Below are 15,447 nucleotides of genomic sequence, written 5' to 3' on the forward strand. Positions count from 1 at the left end.
TGGTTCTTGTCCAGTCAGCTGATTGTTTCATTACATTTGTCAAGGATTTTCTCTTTGTCTGCATCATGAGTTTTGCCTTAAAGTTTCTCATCTTCTGCAATGGTCTTGTTGAAAGCATATGATTGGAGAGGATTCTTGAAAGGTGCCATTTCTCTGCTTCTCTTCTTCAGCTTGTGTTTCTCAGCCTCCTGGATCAGACACTCAATGCCTTCTTTGCTCACATGACCAAATCTCTCATCGGGGGCGATTTTATTTTCACCCTGAGGATGCCATCTGCAACAAGCGTTACTTCAGTCTGAGTTTAGTATATTATATATACCAAAAACTAGTATGTAACATAGTACATATACTAATATATTACAATGAGATCTATATATATACTATATATATATATATATATATATATATATATATAGTGTTATATATATTATATATAACACTAGTTTAGAATATATAATATACCTCTGGGGTAAAGGGAGTGCTATGAGCAAGCAGGTCATCCTTTGTCATTGCTTTCTCACCTTCATAAAGGTATCAGTGTCGATGGTTAAAAAAAAACAAACAAAAACAAATCAGTGTCTGCTTGTTCAGGATGATGACGTTTCATCTGATAGAAGGCGACACAATTCAACTTTTCTTTTCAATTCCAAAGGAAAGAGAACCTGCTTGCAACAACAAGTCCTGCACATCCTCTGATTTGTCTCCAGACAAGATGGCAGCTTAGACAATTATTCCATGAGCAAAAGCTTCCTCAGTACTGATATTCTTGTTGAGCTCTTCACTGTCAAAGTTTCCAATGTAAGGTCCCCCTCAAGCCAATGTCATGGATCTGTGATTTATCTAGCTTGCAATCTCTCAGGACCTTTTCCCAGTGTATCAGGGAAGAGGTCAGCCTTCAGCACTTCAGAATGGACAAGGGACAGAGATGTGGAATTTCACAGGAGGAGTCATCAGTACAGAGAGGGTGTACTTTGCCCGTTCACAAGTGGTCTTGGATAGCCTTCTTGTTCCTACTGGTCTCCTTCTTGTGCTTTTGCTCAAACTCAGCAATGAACTGGTTGTCTGTATTTTTCCAAGTTCTCCCCTTCCAAGCGGATGTCCCCAGCTATGGATTTAACTTCAAAGATGCTATTTTCAGTGTAAGAATAGAGACATTGAAAGTACCAATTTCAAGGTCAAGGACAAACACCTTTCTCTCAAGCTGCAGCAGCTGGTTCACCAATGAGCCGGTGCACTCCAACACCAGCCATGGTCCCAGAAACTTTGATGGCCTGAGATTGGGGGTCACTGAAGGGGGCTGGCACTATGACTGCAGAATTTGTGACCGTCTTCTCAAGTTGAGCTTCTGCAGTTTCTTGGTCAAGACCATAAGAGACCCTTCTTCTGGACAGAAATTTTTGGTCTTCCCTTTGTACTACATTTGGATCATAATGTACCTGCATCACTCATAACCACAAAAAGCCAATGCTTTGTGTTTAAATGTATAACCGGATTATCACAACTGCAACCATTCATTACAACTTGCTTCTTTGCAGCATCACTGATTAAACATTTTGTGTTGGTGAAGATGATGTAGCTTGGGGTCATCCTGTTAGCAAAAATCATCATTTTTCCATGTCGGAAAATTCCCATACAAAAAATAAATGGTGTTGGGGCAGCTAGGTGGCGCAGTGGATAGAGTCAGGAGGACCTGAGTTCTCAGACACTTCATTCTTCCTGGCTGTGTGACCCTGGGCAAGCCGCTTAACCCCAATTGCCTCAGAAAAAAAAAGTCTGGAAGAAGGGAGGCCAGTAAGGGGGCTATTGTGATTTTCCAGAAGAGAAGTGATACTTCTCTGAACTAAGAGAATGACAATATATGAGCAGAAAGTAGAGTAATACTACTAGGTGTTACAAAGGGACAGAATCATCCAGGTCTCATGACTGATTCCAACTTGGAGATTGAGAAACCAGGGAGCATTAAAGATGACACCATAGTTTCTGGTCTAGTAGGATACATGGTAGTACCATTACTGCAAAAGGAAATGTAGTAAGGACATGAACCTTCATCACAATCACAAATATAGGGTTCAGGGAGCAGCTGCTGGCTCCTTTTTTCACATATTTCTTTGGGAGGCAATTTTTCTGGCTGTCCCCAGGCTTGGAATATTCTCTCTCTCCTCTGTTCTGACTTATATGTCAAATTGGATAAGTACAGTTGAGCTGTTAATCTATAAGCAGTACTAGGAAAAGCTACAGAGATAATGCAACTAGAGAGCTTCGTCCCAAAGCTCTATTCTACAAAGAGTCCTTTCATATTCTTTAGAAACACTTTTTAAACACTGCTATGATCTAGCCTAGAACCACCAGGAACATCTTCTCATTCTTTACCTCTGTTATAGAGAGTGGGCCCCCACCAAAGCGACCAGGAGAGCCAAGGCAAAGGTCCTTCTATGATGCAGCTTGGTGATTTAGGGGATGTGAATTACCATGAGCCCTCAAAGGTCAGCTCCAAAAGAGTAAGACCAGAAAATACTCAGGAAGCTGGGGTGATCTGAAAAGTAGAGGTCATTCAATTTAGTGTTCAATAAAAGTAGAATTAGGAAAAATGTCAAGGACTCCTGATCTTGATTCTTTCTGAATCCTGTGTGGAATTCACTTGAGCTATACTGTTATTTTTTCTTAAAGGCAGGTGTATATTCTGAGTATGCAAGACAAAAAAGAGAACACAGGATAAATTACTATGAGATTCAGTCTTACAATTATTGTAGTTGTTCAAATTTTAACTATTCTATAAATACATTTACCTGTGTTGTCTTTACGGCACCTTATTGAGTTATAGAAAGTGACTGACAAAATCAACATACATTTATTAAACACCTGCTATGTGTCAGGCTAAAATTTGAGGATACAAAAAAGGCCACAGGTTTCCCTTCTGTCAAGGAGTTCACTGTTGAATTGGAGAGAAAACATGTAAATAACCATGAGTAAACAAGATATTAAAAGGATATGTTGGAGATCTTCTTAGGGAGAAGGCAGTGGCACTAAAGGAATCTGAGAAAGGGTACTTGCAAAAGGTGGGATTTTAACTAAGACCTGATGGAAGCCAAAGAAGCTGGGATGTTGAGATGGGGAGAGAAAAAAAATTCTAGGCATGGGGAACATCCAATAAAAGGCAGGAGGTGGAATGCCTTGGTGAAGAAAATGGGACAGAATGGGATCACTTTGCATTATAGAGGGCTGTGGACCACCTAATGACAGTGAAAATGAGGGCACATGATCTTTCTCTAGATCACACTGGTTCCATTATGCATTTTCACATACCAGCCTAACTTAGGAGACTATTAATGGTTTAGAGGTGTGGGAAAACAGTTGATCTTTGAGTCAGGAAGACCTGGTTTCCAGTCCTACTTCTGACACATGCTGGTTATGACTCTGGACAAATTTCTTAATCTCTAGGAAAATCCCTAAAACTATATATTGTAGAAAAGGTGCCAAACTGCACTGAAGGAAGGACTTTCTTTACCTTGGAGTTCTCTACATCAATGAAATTACAAGTCTAGCCCTATTTCTATCTATACCTTCTGTTATTATTGGTAGGGAATGAGATTTGAAGCCTGCTTGCAAAGACTGAGTAAGAGGAAAAGAAATGTTGGCAACAGATAAACTTCTCTTTTGGAGGGAGTTTGATTCTCAAAAGTGAGAAATCATTTGAAGGGATAAGTACAGATTTGCCATCGACAGATCAGAGAAGTAATTGACATTTAGTTCAATTTAGGATTGATAAGGCCCTTTATATCCACCACCTCTTTTGAGATAAGACAGAGACAAAACTCTCCATCCTCAGCTCCAGAATAGGTAGAGGTACTTGTGATTACTTTAAGCTCAAATCCAAGCAATAAGTTTCTGGAATATTTTGATTGCCTCTCTTTTTTACTGAGCAGTAATGGAGAAGAGCAGGATTGTCATTGTCCACCCCATCTGTTAGCTGAAGTTTACTTTTCAGTTTACTGCCCACTGCTTTTATTAAGTTCTCAGTTTCCTATAGCCAGGTGTTCATCTGATTGAACTTTTTCTGCTTCTTCCTAAAAACTCTGTCATGATCTAGGTCAGAGGGAGCAGGTCAACCTTTAGGTTCTCAGTCTGAAATACAAAGAATGGCCCCTATTTATTCTCCGACCAACAAAGACAATTTTACTACCAGCACGATGTTGTCTGCTGACATAGGTGATATGAGTTATCCAGAGCCCTGGATATCATTGGTTCGACAAGCTTTTTATGGGCAGTTGAAGAATATCCGGATATTTCAGTAGATTCTAGAGTTTTTATTCTGAGATTGTGAACTTGTTTTAAAAATATTTTATAAGTATATTTTAACAAAATTAATTTCTTTTTGCAATCTTATGTGCTATATTTTATTTTATATATTTAAAAACATTCAGAAAAGGATTACATAGGTTCAGCAGGCTTTTGCCAAGAGGGTGTAAAATACAAAAAAGCTTAAGATTCCCCGCTATAGAGCAAGGGCTGACAAACCACAACCATGGGCCAAATCCACCCTCTTTTGTGTTGTTAGAGGAGAGAAAAATGTTTTTAAAATAGGCTAATGAGAGAGAGCCATGTGCATTTGGCTGGTAGTTTGCTGATCTGTGCAGAGGGATCCAAAAGTCATCTGAAGAGTTCATAAAGTAGAAAGGAATCACAGAGGACTAATGACTAAAAGGGAGGGGAGGATACTGATTCTTGTGTGAATTGGATCTATGTGAGGAAGTTGCAAAATGTCATCAACCTCCCTCTCTCTTCCAAGTCTAGCAGCAGGACAAGAATTAAGACCACTGACAATGGCCGAGGATGCAGTACATGAACTTAACATTTGCTTCTTGTGGACACCAAAAGTGCTGGGAAGGCCCTTTCACCAGAGGTGCTAGTGCTCCATGAACACCCCATTTATCCTTACTGAATCTACTATTATTTCTCTTTGCTGGATTTCATTTTTTTTTATGTGGAATTCACTCGAATTGGCAGTAGTACTATGTTGTTAATTATTTAATAAAACAGATTCTCAGGTCAGGAAAAAAACAAGGTTCACAGGACACTTTTAAGTTTAATTTGCATGATTAATATTTTTTTCATTATTATCTTAAGTTTAGACAGTCAAGAAAATAATAAATCAAGGTCTGATTTTTTTGATATTGTTGTTGAGTAGTTTTTAGTCATGTCTGACTTTTCATGACCACATTTGGGGTTTTCTTAGCAAAGACACTGGCGTGATTTGCCATTTCCCTCTCTAGCTCATGTCAGCACCACCTAACAGCTGCTACAGATTCGTAGCATTTGCTTATTTCTGAGATGTAAATGCTAAAAATGTTAACAATTAGATCTTATGAGCCCTTTGGAACTGGCTCCAGGTGTATTGTTAGCAATCACTTTTTTCAAATACCAGTATGAATGCACAAGTCATTCCAGGGAGGAAAATTTAGTATAAATTATCTTTGAACTCAGAATTTTACAATCAGTCTAACATTTTATTCAGTTTCTAATTATTCCATGAATGTCTCACCTGCATCCTCTTTCAAAATTAACCAAGTATGAAGGTAGTTGATAAAGCAAAGGTCAGTGAGTGACCTTGGTGTCAGCAGTTGAGTTGATGAGGGTTTTTCTGAAAGTCTCTGTATTGTCTTTAGATTCCATTGCAAAGGTATTGGCTGAATGCCTAATTTTCGTAATGAAGTCTACTAGAAAGCTCAAGGTAGAATAGAGTAAACAAAATCCTTTTATTCATACAGTTCATTCAAGAAATGCTGATTAAGTATCTTGTATCTATGGCATATATTTAAAGAATTTGCATACATCAGAGTGGTTGCCTGAGACAAAGGCACCCTAGTATTTTTATGTATTAATTTCTGCAAAGACAAACAATACAATTGCTAGAAGAGAAAGTTTTCTTTGATCCCTTCTGTTTTTACAAAGGTGAAGTCATCTAAGCAATTTTGAGATTGGTATTATCCTAGCAATATCTATTTTATTTGCATTTGTTAACATCCTAATTTTGAATGTTAAGTAAAAGAATTAATAACAAATTAGTCACATTTGTAGTTTTGCTAATAACAGTGATAGCTGAGGTGACTTATATTAGGTTTTAGTATTTAATTACCATTCTTTTCATCACATATCCATTCCCTTTTTCCTACATTGAAAAACAAAAATACATGGCATAGCCAAACAAACAAGTTATTTTCTTACTTTATGTAGTCATTGTTCTTTAGGTCAATGAATGGAATAGCTTGAACTTTCTGAACTTCTCCATACCAGTAAATGTTCTTTTTTGTTGTTTTAGAAAACTAGATTGACAATTACACCAGAAAAAAAAAGAAAACTAGATTGACAATTATATATGATACATCTTTAAGAGGAAAGACAGATTTAGGACAGGATCCATCCTGCTAGTACGCTGGGGGAAGTGACCCCTTAAATATTAGGAAACTATCATAGAATGATAAATGTCCAAGGGGATGGTTCCAGGTATTTAGAGCAACATAACTATTTATAGCATCAGTTCTGCAATAGTATGACTATTTATGATTTCAGGAATGAAAATGACCTGGTGAATCTTCAAAGGAAAATAAGATTATTAAGAGTTGTACCTTGGCAAGACTCAGAAAAAGATGCTACTCAGGATATGAAAGGGTAAAATGGTGACAGTTGTTTTAAGGAAGTAAAGGCCCATTTGCAAACCAGGAAAATTAATATTCAAGAATAATCTTTCCATGGTAAAATGCTCAGAGGAGAGGATTCTCGGAGAATGGCAGAAAGGCTCAGAAAATCCCAAACTCTTTGCTCTTTTTAGGAAACAGTCTGGTTTCCCAGAATTTACTTTCTAAGTTGAGACTGGATGCTGCCCCACTGATCTGCTTTTTTACTGAGCCAGAGCCAAGGGTCTCAGCTGCTGATTTGCTGTGATTAAGACCCTCTCACCAGCTTTCCCAAGAGTCTGTTTGAGCTGGGCTGAATATCCTTTTCCCTCCATTGGGACTGACCTTTCCTGAATTATTTCTAATCTATCTTGAACAGGAGAATGGTTTTATTCCATCAGACTCTGTTTAGAGGCTTAGTTTCATGTGATTTTACAGGGAAACTGGGAGAGCTCGAGCAGCTTTCTGCCTTCATTCTGCCATCTTGGCGCCACCATGGAAATCTCCTCTATCCTTTTCATTCTTACTCAATTAGAACTATTTCTTCTTTATTTTCTTCACAGAATCAGGTTTCCTCAGTAACAGGAAGAGAATACTTTCAGTTTCTTTTACTTCATGATTACAAGGATTATCATCCAGGATTCATACATTAATGAATCATCTGGGCTCCTCTTCAGGGATCTGAGTTCTCTCTTATAGACTTGAATTTACCCTGTATATATTTTACATTTTGATGTTATTTGGTCAAGTGTCTGGAGAGCATCTTACTTAGATGCAGATGCTACAAGGATCTTTAAAGGCTGCAGAAGTGGTCATAAGGCAGAAAGTATTTAGTGTGTCAGTGAGCATTTATTAAGCACCTGGTCTAGTTGCCCACTGGATAAAATATGTACCTGGAATTTGGGAGAACTGAATTCAAATATTGCTCCAGAAAATTCCAGCTTTATGGCGCTGGGCAATTCATGTACATTTCATTTACTTCTGTTTTCTGGAAAATGGGGATAATACTATTATGTATCTTACAGGATAAAACGAGGTGAAATTTGTAAATCACCAGGTGGTGCTGTTGTAATGCTCCGTCCCACTGACTCTTCATAACCCCATTTGGTGGGTGTTTTTGGCAAAGATGCTAGAGCAATTGGCCCTTTCCTTCTCCAGCTCATTTTTCACATAAGGAAACAAAAGGTTTGTTGAGGGTCACATGGCTACTAAGTGTCTAAGACCAGATGTGAGCTCTAAGAGAGAAGCCTTCTTGACTCTAAGCCTGGCACTATGTCTACTCTGCCATCCCTGCCTATTCCATCCCCCTTTCCCCTATATGCCCAGCACTGTGCTAGAGTTAGGGATATAAAGAAAAGAAAACAAAAACCAAAAAACCCCAAATCAGTCCCTGCTTTCAAGCCTCATAGCTCTAAACAGGAGAGACAGCATTCAAACAAATATGTACAAATAAGATATAAATAAGATAAACTTTAGATAATCTAAGAGATAAAATGCTAAGATTATTGAGGATTGGCAAAGGCTTCTTGCAGAAAGGGAAATTTTAGTTACGAATTGAAGGAAGTAAGGAGATAAGGAAGGAGCATTCCAGATATAGAATAACCATAATACCCACCTTGCTTCAAGGATTTACTTTCATTTCTACTGTCAAGCCAGTCTAATGGAGAACAAAAAATTAATACAAGTGTTAACAAACCTAATGGACAAACCATTCCAAATTTGGGTTGTATTTAAGAGATGGAGTTAAAATCACACAAAAGACTTATGTCTACCAAATAAAATGAAGTTTATTGCAAGGAGACACACACACACACACACACACACACACACACACACATATATATATATAAACAGGGAGCAATACTATCAGTCATAAACACAAGTCCTGTTAGGTCCTGGCCCAAGAGACTGAGTGGCCATTTACCATCCATCATACCTCAGATTTCTTGATGATTAGGGACAAATTGGACTCCATCTAGAGAAAACAAACCCTGATTATAGGGGTTGGACCATAACTCCAAACATAAGAGTTAACCCAAGGCTTACTTTCAGAGAGAGATTTTTATATCAAGGGACTCCATTTTTGTCTCTCCCTCCTTCCTTCTGCCTTCCCTGCTCCCCAGACTAGTTCTCAAAGAGATAAGCAATATATTTCAGTTTCGATCCTATTTTTGAGGCTTTATCATTTTCTCTCACCCTTTCAGCTGAGAATCTTGTTTTATATTTTGTTGAAAATATTGAGGCCATTTTCCAAGAATTCTTTTTCTTCCCTCTTCACTTCATATCTCTCAGGTGCCTTCTATAAATATTGCTTTCTTCATCTTTGTCTTATATAAATAGGTAGCTCTTCTCCTTATTAAGACAACCACTTCTACATCTACAATTAATTCCATTCCATTTTCTGTAGCAGACTGCCCCCTTTATCATCCCCACATTAATCTTCAATCTCTTCCTGTACATTGGCTGCTTCCCTATCGCCTATAAACATGTCCACATCTCCCCATCTTTCCCCTCCCCAAATCCAGCTAGCCACAGTCATATCTCTCCTCCCTTTTGTGGCTAAATTCCTTTAAAAACCATCTATAACTATCCAACTCTGCTTAGCTGCCAAACTTCCTAAAGCACCGATCCGGACATGTTACCCTACCCTATTCAATAATCTCCAGTGATTCATTGTCACATTCAAGATCAGTGACAAAAATCATTCAAAACTCTTCATATTCTGGTTCCTTCCTACCTGCATAGTCTTTTTATACCTTACTCCCTTCCATGTACCCTTCGAGCCAGTGACAATGGTCTTTCTGCTGTTCCTCACCCAAGATACTGCAAATTCTGACTATGAGCAATTCTCTCCTTCCTCACATCCATTTCCTGGATCCCTGATTTTCTCCAAGCCCTAGTAAAAATCCCATCTTCTATGAGATGCTTTTCCTGATTCCCTCTTAAGGCTTTCTTTTTACTGAGTTATCTCCAATTTATCCTGCATATATTTTGTTTGTACAGAGTTACTTTCATGTTGTCTTCCCTATTAGACTGGGAACACTTTGAGAATAAGTTCTGTCTTTTGCTTTTCTTTACATCCTCAGTAGTTGGTATACTGCTTGGCACATAGTGGACATTTAATGTAAATATACTGACTGACTGATAGAAACATTTGATGCCATATCCCCAAATTTGTACTTCAGATGCAATAGGAAATTTTCCCTTTTTTCAAGCCTAAATCTGTCTCTCTAAAATTTCTACTCATTGCTCCTACTTTGGCTCTCTGGAGATAATCGGAACAATTTCAATGTCTCTTCCACAGAGTAGCTATTGTTAGTCAAAAATCATTTATTAAGCTCTTGCTCTGTGTTAGACACTGTGTTAAGCACTAGGTTATAAAAAAAGGAAAAAGATAGCTCCTGCCTTTCAGGAGATTTTAATGTAATGCCGGAGACAACAAGCAGAAATGTACAAACAAGAATCAGCAGAAAAAAACTTACAGAGGGAAGACACTAAAATTAAAAGGGATTGGGACAGGTTTCCTATAGGATATAAGATCTTAGTTGGGGCTTGAAGGAATCCAAGAGGCAAAGATGAGGAGAGAAAGCATTACACGCATGCCTGAGAGCCAGAGAAAATGCCTAGAGCTGAGACTGGGTCTTATTTCTGGAACAGCAAGGAGGCGTTGGATTGAAAAGAACATAGAGTTGTGTGAGGTACAAGAAGACTGGAAAAGTGCGTTTGTCTGTGTGAGTGCCCATGTACCAGAGGATTTCGTATTTGATTCTGGAGGTGATGGAGAGCCACTAGCATTTATGAAGTAAAAGAGCAATATGATGTGACAGGCACTTAAAGAAAATCACTTTGGCTGTTTATTGGAAGATATAACAGAGGAGCCCCTTGTGGCAGGCAGACCAATCACAATATTGCAGTAGTCCATTCATGGGATGATACAGACCTGCACCAGGCTGATGAGAGCATTAGAGGTGAGAAGGGGGAGAACTAGAGAGCTGATGCATGGATGAAAGGGACAAATCTTGGTCCCAGGTTGAATGGAGGAGGTGAGAGACGGTGAAGAGCTGAGGATGACATCCAGATTGTAAGCCTGGGGTATTGGTGGTGCCCTTGATAGTAATAGGGAAGTTGGGAAGGTAAGAGAGAAAGAGAAATGTATTGATTGAGGCAACATAATACATCAGAAAGAGGGTAGAATTTGGAATCAGAAGACTTGAGTTCTGTTCCTGGCTTGGTCATTTATTCCCTATGTGGATTTAAGTAAATAAATTAATCTCTTAATCTCTCTAGGTTTTTTTCCTGAGGCAATTGGGACTAAGTGACTTACCCAGGGTCACACAGCTAGGAAGTGTTATGTTTCTGAGGTCATATTTGAACTCAGGTCCTCCTGAATTCAAAGCTGATGCTCTAGCCACTGCACCATTCTTCATCTTTAAATTTTTTTTTTAAATCTTTAAAAGAAGTTGGATTAGATGATCTGCAATGTCCCTTTTAGTTTTAAATCCGATCCAAAAAACAGGCTTGGAGACATTTATCATGTCCATCCCTTTTATTTCTGAAATTGATTTTTTGAGTCAGTTTTGGGGCTGGTTCACATAATTTCTTAGCTCTTTGATTGTTTGGAATCTTGACATTGTCATGAAACCTATAAGCCATTCTTGTGTGATTTATCAATGATTCCTCCTTTGCTTTAATAACGGACTTCTCATAGGCAGCTGGGTAGTGCAGGGCATAGAAAACCCTAGGCCTGAATTCAAATTTGAATTTAGGTCATCTCTAACATCCTTTCTTCCTCTCCTTCCTCCTCCTCCTTTTTTTCTCTTTCTTTCTCCTTCCCTCCCATCTTCTTCTGTGGTTTCCAGAAAGGGGGCATTCCCCGAGCCTTCATTTGAAGACACAGCCAACATGCTTGGTGCTTTTCCATTTCCCAAGGCATTGATGAAAAAAAGGAGGGGGGGTAGGAATGAGCGTTTAGTTTTTGCGCATGTCCAGTAACGTCACCTCCCCCATCATCTGCTTTTCTTCCCCCCTACTCTCTCCCTACCGCCCCAAAATGCCCCGCGGCAGACTTCGTGTGGGCTGTGAGCTGCATGGCGCTGGGGCTGCCTTGGTGGGTGAGGCCTGGACCTGGGTGGTTTTGTGTACCTGGAGGAGGGGCTTCAGAGGATCCATCAGCACATCTTCTGTAGCGGGGGCTCTTGAGTGCTTCTCCAGTTGAGTATGAACCCCGCCCCTCCCAGGACTCATGAATGCAGGTGGGTGGGGGTGGGGCCGGCACCCCACCTTAGCCTGGGCAGGAGGACCCCGATTCCTCCCCCTCATCAGTTGACAAATAAACCACTAAACGTCCACCTTGTGCAGTGTTGGGGGAGCCTTCTGGGCCTTATTTTCTCCTCAGTACCCTGAGGGGGGGGGTAGTGACCAGCTTAGACCAGGCCCGACCCTGAGAGCAAAGGCAGCCACCCAGCAAGGCCTGCCCTCGGGGAGCTCTACTTCTCCCACTGTAACTCGGCCTTGGCTGGATGGGAAATCAGGCCTTCCTGACTCCAAGTGCCGCCTGTTCTTCAGGCCCCTCAACTACTCACCTTCTCTCACCCCTCCCTTACTTCTGGAGGATTCCAGAACAGAATTCAGGAATGAAAAAAAAATCCTCATTTTATGAAAGCCATTTTAGCACCTTGTTTATAGAGCCCAGGGTGAAGGGGACACATTCTAATGGTTTGTATAAACCACATAACTCTCCCTTCTTAAGGATAGCATTTTTGCAGTTAGAAACAAAGCCGGTAAATGTGAGAGCTTTCCTTGGTCAATTCAACTTTCATGAAGATATTTTCTGATCGATATGTGAATCTTAATATGATTTTTATGTGTATTTTAAAAAAATACCAATTTTCAATATTCTCAGAAAGAAATTTAATAATTTCAGAATTTTAATTAGAAAATTAATTTTTTAGAAAATTAATAATTAAATCATTGTTCTTAATACCGTTATTCTAATGATAGTTACTATTCATGTAGTCTTTTTAGATTTACAGGATGATTACATTGCTCTTTGGCACTTAATTACCATTTTTCGTTTTTAAGTGTCTACTACTACCATTATTCTTATATTGAAAACAGACATATAACCTAGAAAAAACAAGCACATTCTTTCAGGAATGGTTTATATTTATCTGTTCTATGAATCAATAACTGTGGGGGTAATTCAGTATTTCTAAACAGAACTTTTCCATCGGAGCTACAATGAATTATTTCTTTATTGTTTCAGGAGACTAGAATGAGAGCTACATAGTAAGTTTTCCAGGACTGCAGGAATAGAAACATAAAATGTTACCCTATCGGGAAGCCTGGGGAATGGCGAGGCCTTAAATGTTTAAAAAATCAGAACCATCTGAATAATCTTCAAGGCGAACATTCCAGAGACCTAGATCAACATGACTTTTCCCACTGGAAGGCTGGCTATTTACACTTCCATAAGAGAAACTACAGGTGAACTTACAAGGAAAAGGATCCAAAATTCTGTAATTTCAGGAATTTGTACCATTAACTCCAGATTCAGGGAAAGAAACTTATATGAGTGGGACAAAGGAAACAAAAAACAATTTGCAAGCTAAGAAAATCTTGAGAAAACATAATAAGTACAAGTAATTCTTCCATGGAAAAGAGTTCAGAAAAGCCCCTTAGTTCTACTTTTTTTCTGACTTGGTAGCCTAAGTGCCAACTGAAAGTCCCTTTTGAAAAGAAATTGTGTGGCTACAGTGACAGTAAGAACACATTGATTTCAAAATCCCATGTCCTTCATCTGTAGCAAATTTTTTTTCCTAGAAGAAAAACCCTCTTTGTTCATCAGAGAATTCACACAGGAGAGAAACTGTATACATGTGATCAGTGTAGCAAAGGCTTCCTTTGAAGGGCATTTCTGACTAGTCATAAGAAAGTCCACACAGGAGAGAAACCTTATAAATGTGATGAATGTGGTTAAGACTACATTCAGAGAGCTTACCTTAGTGCTTATCAGAGAGCACAAATGAAAAACCTTATACTTGTGACCAGTGTGGAAAAGAATGAAAAAGTTACCCAAATTTTCATGAAGTTACTCAAAGTTTAATTAGAAACTCCACACAAGTGAGAAACCCTTTCAAGGGGATGAATGTGACAAAGACTTCATTTGAAGAGGATGTCTTGTTGATCACCAGATAATCCACACAGGAGAGAAACCCTATAAATGTGATGACTATAGTAAAGGCTTCATTTGAAGAGCATACCTTGGTGTTAAGAAATATCACACGGGAGAAACCCAATAAATGTGATGAATGTGGTAAAGGCTTTATTCAGAATGCTTGCTTCAGTACTCGTCAGAAAATCCATACTGGTGAGAAACCATATGCAAGTGATCAGTGTGGAAGAAGAGTTCAGGATTACTCAAATTTTTATAGACTTCAGAGTCTTCACATCAGAACCCCTATCAATGTGATGACTGTGACAAAGGCTTCATTTAGAGGACTTGCCTTGGATTCAGCAAAGGATCTACTCAAGTGAAAAACAATAAAGTGTGTTGAATGTGGTAAAGGCTGCATTTATTCAGGTTGCCTCAGTTTTCATCAGAGAACCCCATACAGGAGAGAAACCATATATATGTGACCAATATGGAAAAATATTTCAGCTAAAAGCTGCACTTTTAAAGACATCAGAGAGAAGCCCTGTACTTGTCATGGTGGCAAAGGGCAAAAACTCTTAATGTTCCTTAGAAAGCCCATTGAGGAGAGAAACTCTTTAAGTGTGCCATGGTTGCAAGAGAAGCAGTCCTCACATTTTCATAGACGTCAGGTAATAAATATGGAAGAAACCATATTAATGCAGTCTTTGTGACCAAATTATCTAGAAGACAATTAACCTCACTGTTCAATGGAAAATTCACAGGAGAGAAATTATAATTCAGGAAAAGCTTTAGTGTTCAGATATTTGTTTAGAGAATGAACACGTGGGAGAAACTGGTTAAATTGTGGCATTTGTGGAGAAAGTTTTGACTTCTCTTTTATCTTTAATGCTCACAATAAAGTATAATCAGCGATGAAATCCTATATATCGTATACCTTATCTATAGTAACAATTTTTCTTAATTTCCCCTTGAACAGCAAATTTTGAGTTGTTGCATCTTTACTGTTGATTGAGCAAGGAATGCTGTTTTTGTCTTTCTTATCCCATCCCTGCAAAATCTCTTTAAAACACTTGTCCTGTATTAGCTGTCAGACTTGATTTACTATGTTACTATGACATTGTCTCTACACTTGAACATTGGGAACATCAGACAGGTCACAAGTTAGGTCTTTTGCTGAATAATTTCTGAGCTCCTTACCTTTATCATATTTCATTTCAAAACTTATAATTTTGGCATATAAGATCTACAATTCCACTTAATCATATTTGTAAAGGAAATTAGTTTTCACAATTTAAGAGAATATAAGTGAGCCCGCATCTCTTGTCTTCTCAGGCTTTTAACATTTTTTTTTTTTTTTAAGATGGTAATACTCCCTTATTGACCTGGTTGGCAAAAAAGGAAATGGGAATTGGGGGGAGCTGAATATCTGTCTTAAACCTGATGGAATAAAAATGAAATATGGGAATCCTGAGATTATTGTTAGGGGTATTGTGTTGTCCAATTCTTTATATTCTTGCCACCATGTTTTTTTTTTTTTTTTTTTTTAAAGAATATGTCAATTTAGTCTTAGAAACATTTGTGTGTTCTTTAAATATGTAAATTATATAGTTGTACATAAGA

At 38.5% G+C, this 15,447-nt stretch overlaps 1 pseudogene; it reads right to left on the reverse strand.

The window, feature by feature from the left end:
- Positions 1-903: 903 nt before the first annotated feature.
- On the reverse strand, positions 904-1,632 carry LOC141552992 (heat shock cognate 71 kDa protein pseudogene; annotated as a pseudogene).
- Positions 1,633-15,447: the final 13,815 nt, after the last annotated feature.

Source organism: Sminthopsis crassicaudata, chromosome 2, assembly GCF_048593235.1.
Source record: "Sminthopsis crassicaudata isolate SCR6 chromosome 2, ASM4859323v1, whole genome shotgun sequence".
Lineage (NCBI taxonomy): Eukaryota > Metazoa > Chordata > Mammalia > Dasyuromorphia > Dasyuridae > Sminthopsis > Sminthopsis crassicaudata.